Source organism: Triturus cristatus, chromosome 11, assembly GCF_964204655.1.
Source record: "Triturus cristatus chromosome 11, aTriCri1.1, whole genome shotgun sequence".
Lineage (NCBI taxonomy): Eukaryota > Metazoa > Chordata > Amphibia > Caudata > Salamandridae > Triturus > Triturus cristatus.
The window spans coordinates 528501423-528524137 of record NC_140594.1 but is presented as its reverse complement, the minus strand read 5'-3'; positions in this window follow the sequence as shown (position 1 = coordinate 528524137).

The following is a 22715-nucleotide window of genomic DNA, read 5'->3' as shown; positions in this document are numbered from 1 at the left end:
TGAATCTAGAGGTGACCTTATTTTTCTTAGATCTGGGGTAGAGGCCCAATATGCATGTCTCCCACGTGTGTGCTATCTGTCGTTCGGTGCAGGTCATGAGTGTCTCCGTGACCGCTTGGCAGTACGTGTTTAAAGCATCACAAAACCATAGCATATGTAAGAGATCTGCATCTACTTGCGAGTAGCGTGGACATTCTGAGGTAGTGTTGTGGAAATATCTGTTGATCTTGTCCGGGGAAAGATATGCCCTCTGTGTTATGTAGGTTTGTATAAGTTTAAACTTTGAGCTTCTGTGTATGTCTGTGGAGCTGGCCAACAGCGTGTCCCTTTCCTGGTCCATCCATTGCTGGCCTCTGTCTGTTTCCCACCGTGTACGTAGGACAGTCATGGGTTTCATTGTGTGTATAAGTAATACCTCCACCAACCAGTGCACAATGTGTGAGCCACTGCCCATTACATGTAGATATATTGTAGCAATAGATTTGTTTCTGGTTCAGTGGTTATGTCCCCCATGCCGCTGCTAGTGATCTCGTGATTAATGTGTGCAGTATGAACTGTCCAGCAGGTAAGCCGTAGTTCGTCATCAGCACTTCAAACGATAACAGGACGCCGTCTACATAGTGTCGCCTAATGTGTCCAACCCACCTGTGTGCCAGCTCTCAAGTTCCTCGTTGGTTGTGCCCGTTCTACCTCTGGGCGTCCCCACCATTGGCATCGATGGGGCATAGGGGGTTACAGTCTTGGTTAGATATAAACTCCTCTTGTAACACCGGTACACCAGGGCGACACAGCTCTGTGTTGGGCGTGGCGGCCGAGCAATAGGGTGGAACAGTTGAAATATTTGAGATTGTGCCCAAGGGGGTCGTTCGGTGGCTGTATCCTCCAGTCCCATGCCTGCCAGCCATCTTGTTACCCACTGCAACTGTGCCGCAAAGTAGTACAATTCCATATTAGGGACTGCTAGGCCTTCTTTACTGACAGGGGCATAGAGTTTCTTTAGTGCAATACCAGGTCGGCCTTTATTCCAAATAAGGTCCCGGAGTAGCTGTCACGAAATATTTTAGTGGGGACATATACCGGGAGATTCGAGAAATAATACAGTAATTTGGGTATTTTTATCATCTTTGTCAATGTAATTCTGCCCATCACATTCAGTGGAAGTGTTTTCCAGAAGTGGTCTGGGCTCTGACAGCAGACATGGCTTTAATTAAGTTACCCTCCAGCATATCCGTGGGGTTGCGATATATGAAAATGCCTAGATATCGGAACATTACCGGGTCCCAGCGGAGGGTGTAGTTGTTCATGCGCACATTTATTTCCGTGGTCTGATCACCAACTGGGTACAGTCCTGATTTAGTCCAGTTAACTCGGAGATCCGACACCTTTCCAAACTCTTGAAGTATGCCTGCAATAGAATTGGGGATCCGTGTAGGTCCTGCAGGAATAATAGCAGGTCATCGGCATATAGTGAGACAGCATGTAGCCCGTCTCCCAAACGGATACCCCATGTTTCCCCCCTCACGGAGACGCACCGCTAACGGCTCCATGGCTAGAAAAAAGAGTAGCGGGACAGTTGGCATCCCTGTCTGGTGCCTCTCTTGACTGGTATACTCCCTCCCTCCCTCCCGGCTCCCCTCTTATGACGCCCCCAGAGCGACCGCGCAGCGGAAGCACCGAATGAGCGCCGAAGGTGCGCCAAAGGTAAGCCCGTCTGTGCCCGTCCGCGCCTGGACCGCGCCCAGCGCCAGAACCCCTGGCCCCCGCAGAGGCCACCCCACCCGCCGGACTTACGAGGCCGCCACCCTCAACGCACTCAACACCGGGCGAACCCCCGGGTGCTACATAGCCACTCCGAGACGCACCCACGGACCCTTCAGCTGCCTCACCTGCAAGTTCACCTGCATCCGGACCTGCCCCACACCAGCACCCACCAAGCCGAACACCAGCAGCAACCACCTCAAGTGCATCCTGCTCAACACCCGCTCCGTCCACAGACACGCCGTTCAACTCTGGAACCTCCTCGACACCACAGCTCCTGACGTTGCCTTCCTCACGGAAACCTGGATGAACGACTCCTCAGCGCCCGACATCGCCATCGCCATCCCAGAGGGCTACAAGATCATCCGGAGAGACCGCGACAACCAGACTGGAGGAGGCATCGCCATCATCCACAGGGACACCATCCGTATCTCGACCAACGCCGACAACACCCTGACAACCGCCGAACACCTGCACTTCCAGATCCACACCGACCCCAAGACCACCCTCAGAGGCACCCTGATCTACCGACCCCCGGGACCACGCACTCAATTCAGCGAAGACATCGCCGACTTCATCAGCCCGCACGCCCTCCCCTCTGCCGACTACATCCTCCTCGGGGACATCAACTTCCACCTGGAGAACAACAACGACCGCAACACCACCACCCTGCTTGACAACCTCGCCACCCTCGGACTCAAGCAGCTGGTGACCACCCCCACCCACCTCGCCGGACACACACTCAACGCCGTCTTCTCGTCCAGCAAAGACATCTCCTTCAGCCACGCCACTGGACTCCACTGGACGGACCACAGCTGCATCCACTTCACCTTCAAAAGAACCACGGTCCACAACCACCAGCAACAGGCTGCACGAAGAAGCTGGAACAAGATCACAGCCGAACAACTCACCGCATCCCTGAGCCAGCACCCTCCCGCCAGCTCACCGAACCCCAGCCAAGCCGCCGACAACTTCACGAAATGGATCTCCACCTGCGCGGACGAGCTCGCCCCTCTGAGGACCCCGCCCAGCAGACCCGGAAGCAAGAAGGCCCCGTGGTTCACCGACGAACTCAAGAGCTCCAAGAACTGCCGAGCCCTCGAGAAAGCCTGGAGAAGAGACCCAACGCCGGACAACATGACTACCCTCAAGCTCGCCACCCGAATGCACCATCAACTGATCCACGCCACCAAGAAAACAGCATTCAAGGACCGGCTGGACAACAACGCACACAACAGCAAGGAACTCTTCAACATCGTCAGAGAGCTCTCCAACCCCAACGCCGGAACCAACGACATCACCCCATCGCAAGACCTCTTCAACTCCCTCGCCTCCTACTTCCACAACAAGATCGCTGACATACACAACAGCTTCAGAACACAACCAACGCTCCCCACGACCAAACCAACGCCCCCCACCACCACCCTCAACGCCTGGACACCGATCAACCTCGAAGACACCATCAGCACGATGAACTCCATCCACTCCGGATCCCCAACCGACCCCTGCCCTCACCACATCTTCAACAAGGCCGACGCTGTCATCGCACCCCACCTGCGGGACATCATCAACACCTCCCTCGACACCGCCACCTTCCCTGAGAGCTGGAAGCACGCCGAACTCAGCGCTCTACTAAAGAAACCAACGGCGGACCCCACCGAACTCAAGAACTACCGCCCCATCTCGCTCCTCCCGTTTCCAGCCAAAGTCATCGAGAAGACCATCAACAAGCAACTGGCAGCCTTCCTCGAGACGACTGGTTCCCTCGACCCTTCCCAGTCAGGCTTCCGGGCCAACCACAGCACCGAGACCGCCCTCATCGCTGCCACCGACGACATCCGAACCCTGCTGGACAACGGAGAAACAGCGGCCCTCATCCTCCTGGACCTCTCCGCGGCATTCGACACTGTCTGCCACCGCACCCTAGTGCAGCGCCTCAGCAACGTCGGGATCGAGGAGAAGGCACTGGAATGGATCATCTCCTTCCTCACCGGAAGGACACAGAGAGTCCGCCTGCCCCCGTTCAGATCAGAAGCCACGGAAGTCATCTGCGGCGTCCCTCAGGCCTCCTCGCTCAGCCCCACCCTCTTCAATGTCTACATGAGCCCCCTTGCGGCCATCGCACGCCAACACAACCTGAACATCATCTCCTACGCCGATGACACCCAGCTGATCCTCTCCCTGACCAACGACCCCGCCACCGCCAGAGCCAACCTACACGAAGGGATGAAAAACGTGGCCGAGTGGATGACGACCAGCCGCCTGAAACTGAACACAGACAAGACGGAAGTCCTCATCCTGGGCTCCTCACCCTCCGCCTGGGACGACTCCTGGTGGCCCCCCGCCCTGGGCAACGCACCCAAACCGACAGACCACGCACGCAACCTGGGCTTCATCCTGGACTCCTCCCTCTCCATGACCAGACAAGTCAACGCCGTCTCCTCGTCCTGTTTCAACATCCTGCGCATGCTACGTAAGATCTTCCGGTGGATCCCCACCGAGACCAGGAAGACGGTCACCCAGGCCCTCGTCACCAGTCGACTGGACTACGGCAACGCCCTCTACGCCGGTACCACCGCCAAGCTCCAGAAGAGACTCCAGCGGATCCAGAACGCCTCGGCGAGACTCCTCCTCGACGTCCCCAGACGAACTCACATCTCCAGACACCTGAGAGAACTGCACTGGCTCCCGATCAACAAAAGAATCACCTTCCGGCTCCTCACCCACGCACACAAAGCCCTACACAACCAAGGCCCGACCTACCTCAACAGCCGCCTCAACTTCTACGCTCCCAAACGCCACCTCCGCTCGACCAGTCACGCCCTCGCAGCCGTCCCCCGCATCCACAGAGCGACAACAGGAGGAAGATCCTTCTCCCACCTGGCCGCCAAGACTTGGAACGCCCTCCCCACCGACCTACACCTGACCCAAGACCACCTCTCCTTCAGGAAGAAGCTCAAGACCTGGTTGTTCGAGCAGTAGCGCCCCCCCCCCCCCCTAGCGCCTTGAGACCCTCCGGGTGAGTAGTGCGCTTTATAAATGCCTATGATTGATTGATTGATATACTGTCCGATAAAAGTCAGCCTGTTCTGACCCAAACAGAAGGGTGCTTATACCGTAATTGGACCATCTGTATATAATCATCTCCCAGCTCATATTTCTGTAGTACCTCAAAAAGATATGGCCACTCCAGTGAGTCGAAGGCCTTCTCCAGGTCCAAGACCAGGCATCCTGAACGCGGCCATCTATCTGTTGTGTAATGTTGCACTCTAAAAAGTCTATGTATGTTGAGCAACATGTTCCTTGTGGGTATAAACCCATTCTGGTCCACATGCACCAGGTTTCGCACTAGTGAAGCTTGGCGCACTGCCAAAGTGGATGCGAGGACCTTGTAGTGCCAGTGGCCTATATGAGCCCAGATGTTCTGGGTCTCTGCTCGGCTTAGGGAGTGAAATCAGTAATGCTTCATTTTGCGTGTCTGAGAGGGTGGAATCCGTTATTGCGGCATCATAGGCTTTTTTGAGTTGAGGCTCCAATTCAGTCATATAGGCTTTATAAAACTCCGCCGGTATCGTGTGTGGGTTGTGGTCCGAATGCGTCCAGCTAAGGTACTGTGGTTCAGAAATAACTGTCAAGAGGTCGTCTGTTACCATTACGTGGTCAAGTCGAACATGGAGTCCGTGTGCCCCTGAGTAATAAGAATATATTCTGTCATATGGGTTTCTGTATCTCCATATATCTGTGAGAAGCCATTGTGTAACCCCGTTGATCAACACCTTCATGGCAGTGTATGTTGGCGTCCCCGGAAGTGAGGGGAAGGAACAATCAAGTGTGACATCGAGAACGCAATTATAGTCTCCCCCAACTATCATTGGGATATCGGGCACTCGATAAATCCTCCAGGAAAATAGCTTGATCGACATTTGGTGCGTAGATGGATGCAATAAGTATAAGACAGCCATCTAGCTTACCCTTTAATATTACATAACGGCCTTCCGCATCGATAAGTGAGTCTTTAATACTGAAAGAGGCCCCCTAGCCTAACCCAAATAAGGGCTCCCCTGGAATATGCTGAGTAGCCCGTGGCATATAGCTGGCCCCTCCACCTCTTCTGTAAATGTGTCACCTCAGATCTCGTCATGTGTGTCTCCTGAAGGAGAGAAATTTGTACATGGTGCCTCTTAAGATATGAATAAATGAGGTATCTGCGGGACGGGTTATGGATACCTTTAATTGGTGCCATAGTGTTAAATTAGTTAGTGGAATAATCGCTGTTAGTGGTCTGACAAGTGATCTGAGTAGGAAAATGTCTGCCAGGGACGTGAACGTGTGCCACGTGGTTACGCATCTAACATTCAGTGAAGTTCAGCCCAGTGCGTGTGCAACGGCAAATCTACAACAAACTAAAACCAAAAGGCCGAAAATGCAAGAAGCAATTTCAAACAAATAAGAAAAACGACATTGGGGCAATGACAAGGGGGGGTCTAACTCAAGCAAAGTATGCCTTGTAAATAAAGGAAATGAAATCACGATGACTCCCCTTCCCCCGACTTAATTCGCATAGAGTAGGGTCCTAAAGGGACAAAAGAGAGACCTGTGGTGCCGGGAAGAACCTCCCAACTCCCCACAGCATGAGTTCGCGCAAGCAGTCAACCCCATCGCCAAGCGTTTTCTATGTACTGTAATAAGTATCAACCCCCAAATACCATATAGCATAATAGAACTGTGAGGCTGCAAAAGCAACATCATATTGTACTTGCATATACATCAATACGTGTCCATTGCAGTCCATTGTGTCGTTTACAGCGGCTGTTAATCAATCTCATCCACCGTCTGCGGGGTGACCTCTGACAGTTCACAGGACTCTTGCGAATTTAAGGCTTCGTCCGAAAGTTCTTCCTCGCTATCTTGTTCCTGTAGGCTGGACACCGAGGCCGCTTCTCTATGCGTACCGCCAATGTCCACAGCTGTTTGGAGGGCCCTGTGTTGATCCTGTATCATCTGCTCCGGATTAGGTCCGAGATGTTGTGAAGCTTTGAGTTTTGCGCAGTTCCTCCCTCTCCTCCGGTGTCAGTGGGGGCTGCCTGTGTTAGCGTCCGATATTCCTGCCTGTGCGGTGGTTCCACCTGCCCTTCCATATGTATCTAACCAATCCCCTGCCTCCTCTGGGGTGTCAAAAAAGTGAGTCTTGGGAGGAGCCTAGCGCGCAACCAAGATGGCCGCGTAGGCTTGTGGCTCCCGAGGGCCTCCGCAACCTCCCACGTCTATCCTGTCATAATCCTGATCTTTTCGACGGGCTTTTGTCTATGATCTTACGCTAAGGTGCCACTCGTTTTCCAAATCGAAATTGGACTCCGGGAACCTGGTTTTTTGGCGATCTGAAGTTTGCGGCCTTCTCCGGCTTTGGTCCCGGACTCGGGTTGGTGAGGTGCCCGGCTGCAAAGTGAACAACAGCGGCATGCCAGGCTGGGCCTGCCCTGGAACTCGTACTTTCACTTTCGGTTTCGAGTTGACCGACCGAAACTGTTGAGGAGACATCGGGAGAGCTGCACCGAGTGCGGAGTGCCAAGCCTGGACATCAGCTAGCGGCCCGGATCCCCGGGCCTTCCTCCGGGTGCTGGAGGGTGCTGACCTTGCTGATCGCCAACGATGACGACCAGAGTGGATGGCGACAAGATAAAACCCAAATCTACCCGGAGGGGAGCCTATTCTCAGGCCAACAATATGGACCGCTATGCTCAGCCAAAGGGATCCCCTAGTGGATCACGTAAATCGCCTGAGCCGCCCAAGGAGGCCTCGGGCGCATCACCCGAATTGACTCTGCTGGATGTCATGGGGGCCATCGAGGAGATGAAGGTGACCGTGAACCAGCAACTGGATACTCTGGCCAACAAGTTGGACTCGGTGCTGATCGATGTCACCTTGGTCAGAGCAGACCTGTCGAAAACCAACGACCGGGTCGACTCGTTGGCCCAAGCGACGTCGAGCCTAACGATGGATGTGGCCGCTTTGCAGACGACGGTGCGGAGGTTGCAGCTCGCAAGCGATCTGACCGAGCGTCGCCTCGAGGACTCTGAAGGCAGGGCCAGGCGGAACAACGTCCGCATTATCGGCGTGCCCGAACGATCGGAGGAATCTGCTGTGGACCTCTTTGTGGAGGATCTAGTGGTGACTCATCTAGCACCCAAAGGGCTGAGCAAATTCTTCGCCGTGGAACGGGCCCACAGGGTTCCAGGGGGTGCGCCTAAGGTGGGTGCCCCCCCGCGGCCGATCATTGCCCGACTTTTTAATTTTCGGGATAGAGACGCTATCCTGCAGGCGTCGAGGGTGGCGGGGCCATTACGCTTTGAGAACTCTAATGTTAGCTTTTACCCAGACTTTACGCAAGCGGTTCAAAGGCAACGGATGGGTTTCTCGGCCATCAAACGGCGCTTGAGAGACATGGACTTTAAGTATGCGATGCTCTTCCCGGCTAGGCTGCGAGTCGAGCTAGATGGTCGCTCACACTTCTTCGACCGGCCGGAGGCGGTGGGAGAGTGGCTGGATGCCCTGCCCAAGAGTCGGGAGCCGGAGGGGCGGATGACGGAGAGCGAAGAAGGTTCGCCGGAGTAGGAATGGAACTGTGATTCTGGCGCTGGACTGCTTTGGTAACGTTTTGCGCCTGTGGCTGCACCGGACTCCAGTTGTTGACACTTTGCCCCGTGGTGTTTGGAGGTTGCGGGGGGCTTGCTGGGGCCCTTTCCTCCTTCTGGGGTTCTTTTTTTGTCCTTTTTGTAGTGAATTTTATAATGGGGCGACAGGCACACTGCAGGTTGGGGGGGCTGTTTGGGCTCACGCAGGGGTGCAGGGAGGGGGGAGTTTTGTTGGGGTTGATGGGACGGGGATTGTTTGTTTGTTTCACAAGGCGGGATAATATTTCATGCTGTTCTACTATGATTGTGCCACCCGGGAGGGGGATGTTCTGTGCTGGGAGGGTAGGGGGCTGAAACTTCTTTCCTGGAATGTGAATGGGCTGGGGGACAGGATAAAGCGGGGGGTAGTCCTGCAGTTTCTGAAACGTATCTCGCCAGACATTGTGTTCCTGCAGGAGACACACCTCATAGGGAACTCTTTCCATGCCATGAATAGACGAGGGTATCGCCTTCTGGCCCATTCTGGCTTCACTTCTGGCTCGAGGGGAGTGGGCATTTTGGTCAGGACCTCTCTCCCGTTAGTGGTGGATGAGGTGATCCACGACGACAGAGGGCGCTACGCTGCGCTGGTGGGGAGGTGGGAGGGTAGATTGATTACGCTGGTCACGGTCTACGTCCCGCCGGGCCTGCAGACGGCCACCTATGCTGATTTGGGACGTCTGCTGCTAGGGCTCCCGGGGGGGGTGGTGGTCCTGGGGGGGGATTTTAACGCTGTTGTTTCCGGAGTTGAGGATCGATACCCCCCTAGGGACCTCCCTCGGGCCCAGAGTTGGTTGGGGGGTTTTCTGGATGCCCTGGGACTGATAGATTGCTGGCGGTTGAAACACCCTGGACAGGCGCAGTATACCTTCCATTCTGGGGCCCATGGTAGTCTTTCGAGGCTTGACTATATGCTAGTTCCTGCGGCCCAAGCTGGGATGATCGGGGAGGTGAGACACTTGGCACGCGGTATTTCAGATCACTCCCCCCTTTTGTTGCACCTGGATATCGCCCTGGGGGCGGAGGGGAGGGTGGCGCCGATCAACCCCTGGTACCTACGGAACCCCACGATTCGTGCAGACTTGGTCAAGTCTCTGGAACATTACTTCAAGGACAACGTGGGGTCGGTGTCTTCCGCCATCTCCCTTTGGGAGGCCTTTAAAACGGTGCTCAGGGGACAGGCCCTATCTCTCATTTCCTCCACCAAAAAATGCGCTGCGCAGGAGGTTGTTCGGCTAGAAAATGAGATTACTGAGTTGGAGAGTGAGTTGGAGCAAGGTGTAACGGATGACAGATTGCATATCTTGGAGCTCAAGCAGGCCGACTACAAGGCGCTGGTTACTGAATCTGCTAGGAGTGTGAGCAGGGAGCAACAGGGACGTTTGTATGATATGGGTGATAAGGCCGGGAAATTGATTGCTTGGTTGGATAAGAAGGAGAGAGCGAGTCGAGTGGTACCGGAGGTTGAGAGGGTGGACGGTGTGCGTGTGACGGACCCCGGTGATATAGTTGATTGCTTTGCGGAGTATTTTCACGGGGTCTACTCTCCGGTCTCGGAACGCTCGGAGGAAGACTCTCGACTGCTGCTTCGGGACGTAGCTCTGCCCTCCTTGTCCGATGAGGATAAAGTAGTGATGGCTGCGGCCCTGTCGTCAGATGAGATTGCTTTGGCCATCCGCTCGATTGCATCGGGCAAGGCCATGGGTCCTAACAGACTCCCCATTGAATTATACAAGTTGCGCCCAGATGTTATTGCGCCTTATCTCAGGGACATGTTCCTTGAGGCTAGGGCGGCAGGCTCTCTCCCCTCTGACCAACGTCTCGCTACCATTGTTGTTATCCATAAGGAGGGGAAGCCCCGTGATCGATGTGCTTCTTACAGGCCCATCTCCTTGTTAAACGCGGAACCTAAAATCCTCGCCAAGGTACTGGCCAATCGTCTGATCCGGGTTGTGGGCGACCTGATTCATCCGGATCAATCCGGCTTTATACCCCATCGCAATACCGCTTTGAACCTGCGGCGGTTGCATGGCGTCCTTGCTCGCGCACCATTCCTTCGTGAACCGGCCGTCTTGGTGTCCTTGGACGCTACCATGGCGTTTGATACCCTGGAATGGCCATACATCTGGGCAGCATTGGCGAAGTTTGGTTTTGGCCCGGGGTTCATCGGTTGGGTGAAATTGCTCTATGACAATCCGCTGGCACAGGTAGTGGTCAACGGACGGGTATCGGCTCCCTTTATCTTGGGCAGGGGCACCCGACAAGGTTGTCCGCTGTCGCCTCTCCTATTTGCGCTTTGTTTGGAGCCCCTTGCGGAGTGGTTGCGATGGGAACCCTCGATGCGTGGTCTTAGATGGACGCCGGAATACGAGGACCGGGTCTCCCTATACGCGGACGATATACTTTTGTATCTTGCATCGCCGTGCAAATCGCTCATCGTGTTGGTGGACGTTTTGAGCTCCTTTGGTCGCAACTCCGGATTGGTCATCAACTGGGCTAAGTCCTGTGTGTATGTTCTTTCCGGGGAGGCCCCCCCCCTTCCGCGGGGGTGCCCTATCCAGATTGCGACATCGGGATTCACTTATTTGGGTATTTTTATAACATTGGACCCAGTGGCCCGCTACGAACGGAATCTTCTCCCCCCCCTCCAGCGCCTAAGGGCGGATGTGGCGGGTTGGCGGCGGCTGCCGCTTTCGCCACTTGGCCGGGCAGCGTTGTTCAAAATGATGTCGCTGCCACGCTTTTTGTACGCCCTACAGAACACCATGGACCTGGTGCCGGCCCGTTATTTTCGGGAGGTGGAGTGTCTCCAGCGTCGATTGTTTTGGGATGGGCGGCCGCGGATTGCTCTTCCCAAACTAACCCTGCCATGGTACGATGGGGGGGTCGCCCTCCCGGACATTAAGCGATACTACTGGGCCTCCCAGTTGGCGGCCGTCAATCACGGGATGTATGGCCCTGCTTTGAACCCGGCTTTTGAGATGGACAAATTGCTATTGCCGGGCGGTGACTATAATCGAGCATTATACTCGGGGTCCCTCGATGCGCGGTTGACGGGCCCGACGCGGGTCGCGGTACAGGTGTGGCATGCAGCAACTGCGGCGATGGGGTGGAGGGATCGCTTGACTCGGGCTACACCACTGTATACATCTCAGCGCTTGGGCTATCTGTATACTACGAAAGGCTTTGAGAAGTGGGATACGATTGGTATCAGCACGGTAGGGGATCTCTGGACGAAAGGGAAATTCAAGACGTTCGACATGCTGAAAACTGAATATCAGTTGAATGATAGGGAATACTATCGGTATGCTCAGGTTCATCATGCCCTGTGCTCCGTGTTTCCGGACGCGGCGGCTATTCCGGAGAATTCCCCGTTGGAGGACAGGGTCTTGGACGGCCATGTGCCGGATAGCACCATTTCGCTGATTTACAAGAAGCTTATTAATGATCGGGTGGGTTTGCTGGCCTCATTGCAGGAGACTTGGATTGCCGACGGTTTGGAGCTGGACGACGAGGATTGGGTGTCAGCGGTGGCCTCCCCGAAAGAGGTGGCTATCCCAGCCCGATTGCGGTTCGTCCAGCTTAAAATACTCCACAGAGTGTACGTCACGGGGCCTGGTTTGATGCGTATGGGATATTCGGTGGATGGGTTGTGTAAGCGAGGCTTTGGGCTACTGGGGAGTTTCCTCCATATCCTGTGGGAATGTCCGGAGGTGACTCGGTTTTGGTGCAGAGTGCATGCTGTGTTAGAAGAAGTCACGCATGTGGCCTTGTTGCCGGAGGCACGGCGATGTCTGTTGAATGTCTGGGAGCCTACTGATTACAATGCGACGCAGACGCAGTGGGTGACTCTGGGCTATATGGTAGCGAAGCGTGACATTGCACAATTGTGGGGCTCCCAGAGGCCGCCCACGGTCAGCGAGTGGAAAGAACACATGGACTGGTGTATGTTCAGAGAGAAAACGGTGTACGTGGCGAGAGGCAAGCCTGGCAAGTGGAGTAAGGTGTGGGGTCCTTGGAACTCCTATCGCGGGGATATATGTGCCCCGCCTCAGACGCGTGAGATAGATGCCGCGCTGTCGCCCTAGCCCGCGCATTCCTGTATGCTCCTGCGACATGCGAGTTTGGTTTCTTCGGCCTTGCCCCCCTCCCCCTCTGTTTACCCGGGTTGGTTTACTCCCTCGATACGATGGGCACATGCTACTGCTCTAAAATTCCTTGCCTTGTGTGTTTGTTGTTTTTCGTTTCTTAAAAATATGAAACCTTTGTTTGTTCATGGACTGCAACTGCGGCCGACGGCAAGGATTTACACTCCAGTGACCCCCTTTTATGGCTTCATCGACGTGAATGTTCCAGTTGTACCTAGGGTCACACTGCATTTTAGCGGCCGGCCTATTGGTTGTAGGCCCATACTTGTATTTCTCTGAAATTGTAATAAAGGTTTTTCAAAAAAAAAAAAAAAAAAGTGAGTCTTGCCTCCCGCTACCACTCTCAATCGGGCAGGAAACAGCAGGGAATATTTCAAGTCTTGCTGTCGGAGTCTTCTTTTCACTGACATGAGTGAGTAGCGCTGCTTCTGTACTTGCATCGTAAAGCCCGAGAAAAACATGATCCTATGATTGTCTATTTGTACTTCTTGCAGCTTCCTAGTTTCCTGAAGTATAGTGTCTCTATCTCTGTAGTTCAACAGTCTTATCAGGAGAGGTCTAGGGTTGGATCCCGGTGGCGGAGGTCTGGCTTGCACCCTATGAGTTCGTTCCACTACAAAGTGTGGGGAGAGAGACTCCTCGGGTAGCAAAGCTCGGAGCCAGGATTCGGTATAGGCTACAGGGTCTCTGCCTTCCTTGCCTTCCAGAAGACACACCACAAGTACATTGTTACGCCTCGACCTCCCTTCGGCGTCTTCAGCTCTACTCTCCAGATATTCCACTCTGTTTATAAGGTCTGTGATGTGTTTCTCCACCGTTGTGCTTTGTGGAGTGATCTCTGCGATGGTAGCTTCGACCTCAGACGTCCTGTCTGCGATTTTACGGTGGTCCGCGTGTAGAAGATTCAGGTTGATAGCCACCTTGTCTATCTTCCCCTCCAAGGAAGTGCGGGCCTGGTGCCCAATTTCTCCACTGCTGCCAACACTGCATCCAATTTACTAGACATCTGCTCAGGTGTCCCCTCCTCAGACATCTTATCGGATTGGGCATGGGTTAAGGGAGGATTGGTCAGTGTTCCCCCAGTGCCGGGTTTCGTTCGGCCACCACACAACATAGAGCAGCGTAGGATGGATGACGACGCTCTCCACAATATATCTCTCCAGGCCCAGTCAGTGGTCTAAGCAAGTGGCTAGACCTCACAAGAATCCAACTCACCCCAGGGCGCCAGGCAGTCGGCGCCGGTCATCAGATATGTGCCCAAGTGTCGGCAGTAGGCGCCAAAGTATACGATCTCTCCCTTACGACTTGCACTCAATACACTACCCTGTGCATGGCTTCACCGCTGCAGCGGACCCCCAATCTCATCCGGGAGTACCTATTTGGGCATGGGTGTCTGTTGTGTTGTCAGCCAAAGACTCAAATGCAGCAGAGGCACAGGTGCGCTCGGGCTGACCTCACCTAGTCCAGATCTTGTGTCTGGCATTTTGTGCACAAGGCACCCTTTAAATCGCCATCAGCAGCCAGTACTGCAGCTATATCTGGCACTGTTTTCCTGAGTCCGGGCTGTAGGAGAGTAGGGTCTGCAATCCTATGATCACCCAGATTTTTTGCTTTTGCTTCATTGGTTTACGACTTTCCCCGGCTGTGGGCCTGCCAATCAGACCCACAGCCTAGCTGTTCTCTCTCGAAATTATCACATGTACATTAGGTGCATCCACTAATTGGAACTGGGCCGCCTTGTCAGTCCCTGTCTCAGCATACCACAGGTATCCAGGGCATCGGTGTACCCAGGGCCTACCAGGGGCTGAAGCATGTATTATGCCACCCCTGGAATGGCCGCCCAAATCTGACACAACTGGCTGCACGACAGCTGGGGCCACGTGGTGTAATCACCCGTTGCTGTAGGTGTAGTATTCCTACACCTAAACCCTAAAATGGACACATGGATTCCTATCAGTCACTCCTATAGCAGGCCTTATCAATCCTGAAGGCAGAGTGCAGGGAATCATGTGGGACGGTGCTCTGGCGCGAGCTGAGCCCGTCGACGGCTTGCGGAACCAAGTCCTAATAGCCGTTCCATGGTGACGCGGGCCAACTACTTTTAATGCATTATAATCCTGGCGGTTATTTGCTAACTTTGGCCTCACATCACCTACACATGTCGAGTAAGGTGTCATACGAATGGGAATACAAACCCCTCGCCAGTCCTGGTGACAGGGTTAGCATTCCCCCCTTTTAGAGGGACACGACATGGAAGTAACCTTGAACCCCGGTTAAAGTTGACTCAAGCCTCAGCATCACAAAATGGATGCTGCCACCAGACACAAGTCTGACCTCCTGCTGCTGGGGGACCTTCCAGCAAGGGGAGCTTGGACAAAGGGTTTCCTGTCGAGGGCGGTGTTAGCACCGTCCCAGACAGGGTTTGTGTATCCCAGGTAGGCAGGGCTGAAAGGAAGGTGATTGCAAGTGGCACCCCGGTGCTCACTGTGCATAGCCCGGCTCAAACCAGTTTCGGGGGCACACCAGCCCCTGAGCTGGCGCGAAGCCGGACAAAGGATAGGGGTGTAACCACCCCCCTCCTGGCTCCACCCATAGGTAGAACCTAGTCACGGGCCAGCCCCTTTTCTTAGAATAAAGGTAGGAGCGAGTCCCCTTCCCAAATTGGATAATCAGATAATCGGATAACTCCGAATCACGAACCACTTTCCACGAAAGGAACTCTTGACTATTTCTGAAGACTCTCCCTTGTGGCTAAGGAGTAGCCACCCTGCACCAGCAGGCACCACCTAAGCGCTTGCGGTTTGCTGTAAGTCTCTCCTACGGATCAAGACTGCCCAGCTCGACGAGACCCGAGTCCCTGCCATCTCTGACCTTTTACCTGCCTCATCAGCCCAGCTGAGAGTCGTAGGTGTGACGAGACCTGCGGGACCGGCCATCTTCAGAACCTGCACGACGCTTATCTAGCACGCCCACCGAGGGACCCTCGAGTGAGTGCACCTAGGGTTTGAGAAGCCCTAACCCTGAGCAGCTCCAGCATCGAAGTCTGCCTCCCCAGCATCCCCGAGATCTGCGTGGGGGCCCTTCCGCTCCTTGCTGTTCACCGCGTTGTTCGACCACTTGCCGACCGGCTTGTGGCCCTCTTCACGACGCACCACGATTGTTTCATCACTAGTCTGGTTGCTCCAGACTGGCTCTTGCTCCCCTTCAACAGAGGAGTACCACGGACCCTCCTGGTCCACTCCCGACGCCATCTTGACTCCCCCGCTTGGGTTGCCACTGCCAAGATCCGCTGCCCCTGCCTGGGCCCAGCATCATCGACAGCAGACACCTTCGTGGGACAGCTCGCCCTCCATCCTGGTCGCCACCGCGCCTCCTGGTCCGAGGAACAGCCGAGTCCGACGTCATCCACTCACCTGGTCGAGGTGACTTCAACCGGTACCCTCCTGGTACCCACACGATCGCTGGCTAGCGGTTGAGAACTGAGTCCCCTCTGCTTTCAGGTTTTCTTTATCACCGATCCAGGCTTGGATCTCGCTGAATATCGACACTGGTCGCCTGCCAGCAACTCTTCTTTCAGGCTCCTGAGACTACAACGAGGACTTCCGACATCTTGCCGAACCTTCTACAGCCGCAGCCTCTGGGCTAGGTAACACGAGCATTTCGGTGCTCCATCGCAGGTTCGCTCTACAAGTGTCCAATTCCTTTTTCGTTTAGTCCCACTGATCGGGTCACTCCGGAATCAGTACCTCCAGACTCTAACCATTCGCATTTCACTGTTAGTGTAGATGGTTTCTCGTGCCCCTCGGGCATTTGTGTAAATTGTGCAACTGAAGTATTTTCCTAAGAGTTTTGTAGTGTGCTTAGCTCCCTGACTCATAAAGAGCCAGGGTAGTCTTGTTATAAATAAATATCCTTTATTTTCATAACAACTTGTGTGGTGTCCTTTCGCTTGGTGTTCAAGGGGTATATGTGATGGTAAACAGCTGGCTTAACACGCCCTCTAGAGTTTAGCCTAAGACTGCTCGTATCCACGCTACTAGGATAGCTGGTCTAAAAGGTTGACTTACAACCAATCATCAATAAGGGTCGTTTGGAATGATACACAGTGATCACTAGAATAGTGAGCACTACATATCAGGCCAACTTCTCACATTGGTGAGCAGCGGTTGGGATTTGAGCTTGCTGTTGTTTTACCACACACGTATCCTAAGAATATCGCAGTGAAAGATCACATAAGTACCCAGGTACATATAACTTAACTTAGAATACTCCGAGTTCTACTGAACCGGCTGTTGTAGTGTAACAGGGCTTAGCACACCCTGACTACAACTCTTAGCAAGGGATCAGTAGGTAAACCCATAGTGTAGGTAGGTGCAACACTTACACCTCACTAGAAAAGCATGTCGATCCACGGAGAGTCTTCGCAGACTCCCTTAGTGGTCAGTGACCCTCCACAGGTCGTGTCACGATATGCAACTCTTAGCTTCAAGGAGATGCGACAACTGTGTGCCTCCAGGAAGCTAAACCAGGGTTCTAACCCTACCATCGCAACTCTGATAGGTCTCTTAGAGGCGTACGATGCTAGGAGGTCCTCTAACACAGGTCCCCCCGGTGCAGATGGGAACATGCCGCCCTTAGAGGGAACCCTCGGTGACCCAGACCTCGACCTCCACACAGAGGAGGAGGACGAGGACGAGTTATCGGGAGACGAGGCAGACAAAGGTCCAGTGGTAGTCGGCAGGCTTACAAGGACCAACTTAAGCAGGCATGAGAACGGAACTGGGGGAGCCCCGGGCCCACGCTCAAGCAGGCTTAACCTTGGGAACGGACGAGCTAGGTCTCTCTCCAGAGGCTCTGGCAGATCGGTTCATACACATGTCTCTCAGGCACCTTCTCAGGGAGGAATGACTTCCCCTCAGAGGAGGGAGCATGAAGCGAAGATGCGGGAGGTCAATCTGAGGATCGAGCGGGAAGAACTTGCCCTCGCCAAAGAAAGACTTGCCTTAGCCCGAGAGCAGAAATTAAGTGGGTTAGATCCCACTGGTGGCAGCATTCTCAATAGAGAGAAAGACAGGGGTATAGACACTAGACACCTGAGTAAAATAGTGCCCCCCTTTAAACAAGGGGACGACATCCACAAGTGGATAACTGCCTTGGAGAGGGCCTGCACTGTCCAGTGCGTCCCCCCAAGTCAGTGGGCAGCTGTACTGTGGCTTTCCTTTGAAGGTAAAGGAAGGGACAAGCTCCTCACTACAAGAGCTGAGGATGCTAACAACTACCAAGTCCTGAAGAACACACTGATTGATGGGTTCGGCTTAACCACGGAACAGTACCGGGTGCTGTTCCGGGACACCCAGAAAATTCAGTCTCAGGATTGGGCTGACTTTGTCGATTGTGCCACTAAGGCTTTGGAAGGCTGGTTGCTGGGTAGCAAGGTTACTGATTACACAGGATTGTACAATCTTATCATGCGAGAACAGATTTTAAACAACTGTCAGAACCAATTGTTGCATCAGCACCTTGTCGACTCGGATCTGACCTCTCCCCAAGAATTGGGAAAGAAGGCGGACAGATGGGTCAGAACAAGGGTCAAGCAGAACCAGAATCAGAACCAGGGTGGTCAGAAGAAAGCAGACCAAAAGGGTAACAAGAACGAACAAAATGACCAGAAGTCTTCGACAGGTCCCCAACAAACCAAAGAGGGTGGGGGTCAGGCTTCACAGAAGAAGAAGACTCAAGAAGGCCAGTCAAAAAGGTGGTGCCAATACTGTAAAAGTAAGACTCACTGGTTTAGTGAGTGCACCAAGAAAGGAGGGCAAACTCCTACCACTGCAGCCCCTAAGGCACCTGCGCCCCCTAGTACAGTCAGCAGTGGTAGTGCGCCTCCCAAGGCATTAGTTGGGTTAACCTTGGGAACCGAGGGGAGTGACGACTTAGTCGGCACGCTCACTCAGGCCGTCCTTGTCTGTACCGGGGATGTGGATATGTCCCCTGATGCCAGTCCCAATACTTTGGGCAAATACAGACAGACACCTTTGATAAATGGAAAAGTGGCTCAGGCCTACAGGGACACGTGTGCCAGTGTCACCATGGTGACGCCTAACTTCGTGGACCCTGGACAGATCATGCTAGGTACCAGTTACCTAGTGACCAATGCCAGCAACGTCACTACCAATCACAGTATGGCAGTTGTTGATTTCTCCTGGGGAGGGGTAAGTGGCCCGAAAAAGGTTGTGGTTAGTTCAGACCTCCCCGTAGAATGTCTGTTGGGCAATGATTTGGAAACGTCACAATGGTCAGAAGTGGAGCAGAGGACTCACATGGAGATGTTAGGCTTGCCAGCACATGTCCTTGCTGTGACCAGGTCACAGGCCAAAAGATGCCCCACTGAACAGGTGCTGGATCCTGGAAGAACGGACCAGACACCTTCCAAGAAAAGGAGCAGTAAGGGTAAGGCTTCGCCTTCCCCCTTGCCCCCGGTCGTGGATCAAGTCTCCGAGGAGGCTGACCTTAAAGAACTGAGGGAAACTGAGCCGCAAGAGCTTGAACCTGGTCAGGTTGAGTTTCTGGGCTCAGGGGGACCCTCCAGGGAAGACCTGGGGAAGGCACAGTTAGACTGCCCCTCACTTGAACCCCTCAGACAGCAGGCCGCTGCTGAGGCTGCAGGGAACGCCACAGGTACCCACAAAGTGTACTGGGACGATGGACTCCTGTACTCCGAGGCAAGAGACCCCAAACCTGGTGCGACCAGGAGGCTGGTCATCCCCTTGTCTCTGAGAGGTTTCCTTCTCACCTTGGCCCACGAGATTCCCCTTGCAGGTCACTTAGGCCAGAATAAGACTTGGGACAGAATTGTTCCACACTTTCACTGGCCCCACATGTCCGAAGATACGAAGGAGTTTTGCCGCTCCTGTGTCACTTGCCAAGCCAGTGGTAAGTCAGGTGGCACGACAAAGGCCCCCCTCATACCACTACCAGTGGTGGGGGTACCCTTTGAACGAGTGGGGATCGACATTGTCGGACCAATGGAACCCCAGACAGCATCAGGGCACAAGTTTATACTGGTGGTGGTGGACCACGCCACCAGGTATCCTGAAGCTATTCCCCTTAGGACCACTACAGCACCTGTGGTGGCACGGGCCCTACTTGGAGTGTTCTCCAGAGTGGGCTTCCCTAAGGAGGTCGTCTCAGACAGAGGTGCAAACTTCATGTCGGGATATCTGACTGCTATGTGGAAGGAATGTGGTGTCAACTACAAGTTCACCACACCCTATCACCCACAATGCAATGGGCTTGTTGAGAGATTCAATAGGACCCTAAAAGGGATGATTCACGGACTACCTGAAAAGCTTCGGCGGAGATGGGATGTCCTGATACCCTGCCTCTTGTTCGCCTACAGAGAGGTCCCGCAGAAGGGGGTTGGCTACAGCCCTTTTGAGCTTCTGTTCGGACATCCTGTAAGGGGACCCCTTTGTTTGGTAAAGGAAGGATGGGAGAGACCTCTCAGAAAGCCGGCATCAAACATTGTGGACTATGTGCTCGGTCTCCGCTCGCGGATGGCGGAGTACATGGAAAAGGCGTCTAAAAACCTTGAGGCGAGCCAAGAATTACAGAAAGCTTGGCACGACCAAAAGGCTGTCCTGACTGTGTACCAGCCTGGACAGAAGGTGTGGGTGCTGGAGCCAGTGGCCCCAGCAGCACTCAAAGACAAATGGTCTGGGCCCCACACGATCATTGAGCAAAAGGGAGAGGTCACCTACCTGGTAGACCTGGGAACTCCCCGGAACCCCCACAGGGTGCTCCATGTAAACAGGCTCAAGGCATATGTCGACAGGGAGGGCATGGGCTTGCTCATGGCCACAGATGAGGGACAGGAGGAGGAGAGTAACCCTCTCCCGGACCTGCTCTCTCAGAACCCTGACGATGGATCAGTAGATGGTGTTGTCTTTTGCGGCAGCCTCTCTGGACATCAACAAGAGGATTGTAAACAGGTTCTTCAATCCTTTCGACATATGTTCTCTCTGACACCCAGTCAGACCAAGTGGTGTACCCATGAGGTCGACACTGGGGACAGTCTGCCCATAAAGAGTAAAATCTATCGGCAACCTGATCATGTCAGAGACTGCATCAAGACAGAGGTGCAGAAAATGTTGGAGCTGGGAGTCATTGAACCCTCGGACAGCCCCTGGGCTAGTCCCGTAGTGCTCGTGCCGAAACCTCACACCCAGGGCGGTAAGAAAGAGATGAGGTTTTGCGTGGACTACAGAGGTCTCAATGCAGTCACTAAGACTGACGCCCACCCGATACCAAGAGCAGACGAACTTATCGACCGGTTGGCCTCGGCCAACTACTTAAGTACGTTTGACCTGACAGCTGGGTATTGGCAAATCAGGTTAGCTGAGGAGGCCAAGCCCAAAACCGCATTTTCTACCCCGGGTGGGCATTATCAGTTCGTGGTAATGCCCTTTGGTTTGAAAAATGCACCTGCCACCTTCCAAAGGCTGGTGAATCGAGTTCTCACTGGGTTGGACGACTTCTGTGCGGCGTATCTGGACGATATCGCTGTCTTTAGCTCCACCTGGGAGGATCACCTGGTCCACCTGAGGAAAGTGTTAGAGGCCCTGCAGAAGGCAGGCCTCACTATCAAGGCCACCAAGTGCCAGATAGGGCAGACACAGGTTGTATACCTGGGCCACCTTGTAGGTGGAGGCCAGGTTCAACCATTGGAGAGCAAAATACAGGCCATCCAGGACTGGGCTCCTCCAACCACCCAGACTCAGGTTCGAGCTTTCTTGGGCCTGACTGGATATTACCGGAAATTTGTCAGAAATTATGGATCCATTGTGACCCCGCTAAACGACCTGACAAGTAAAAAGATGCCAAAAAAAGTTCAGTGGACAGCAAGCTGTCAGAAGGCATTCGATGACCTGAAGCAGGCCATGTGCACAGCACCTATCCTAAAGAGTCCAGACTACTCCAAACCATTCATTGTCCAAACAGACGCTTCGGAGCTAGGTGTGGGAGCTGTTCTATCGCAACTGAATTTTGATGGTCATGACCAGCCCATAGCTTTTATTAGCAGGAGGCTGACCCCCAGAGAGAAGAATTGGTCAGCTATTGAGAGGGAGGCCTTTGCTGTGGTTTGGGCCCTGAAGAAGTTGAGGCCATACTTGTTTGGCACTCACTTCAAGATTCAGACCGACCATAAGCCCCTCTTGTGGCTAAATCAAATGAAGGGTGAAAACCCCAAACTACTTAGGTGGTCCATTTCCCTACAGGGGATGGACTTCACAGTGGAGCATAGACCTGGCACTGATCATGGCAATGCAGATGGGCTCTCCAGGTATTTCCACTTAGAGCAAGAAGACTCACCTGGTCAAGGTTAGCTTATTGTCCCAAAGTTTGGGGGGGGGTCATGTAGGAGAGTAGGGTCTGCAATCCTATGATCACCCAGATTTTTTGCTTTTGCTTCATTGGTTTACGACTTTCCCCGGCTGTGGGCCTGCCAATCAGACCCACAGCCTAGCTGTTCTCTCTCGAAATTATCACATGTACATTAGGTGCATCCACTAATTGGAACTGGGCCGCCTTGTCAGTCCCTGTCTCAGCATACCACAGGTATCCAGGGCATCGGTGTACCCAGGGCCTACCAGGGGCTGAAGCATGTATTATGCCACCCCTGGAATGGCCGCCCAAATCTGACACAACTGGCTGCACGACAGCTGGGGCCACGTGGTGTAATCACCCGTTGCTGTAGGTGTAGTATTCCTACACCTAAACCCTAAAATGGACACATGGATTCCTATCAGTCACTCCTATAGCAGGCCTTATCAATCCTGAAGGCAGAGTGCAGGGAATCATGTGGGACGGTGCTCTGGCGCGAGCTGAGCCCGTCGACGGCTTGCGGAACCAAGTCCTAATAGCCGTTCCATGGTGACGCGGGCCAACTACTTTTAATGCATTATAATCCTGGCGGTTATTTGCTAACTTTGGCCTCACATCACCTACACATGTCGAGTAAGGTGTCATACGAATGGGAATACAAACCCCTCGCCAGTCCTGGTGACAGGGTTAGCATTCCCCCCTTTTAGAGGGACACGACATGGAAGTAACCTTGAACCCCGGTTAAAGTTGACTC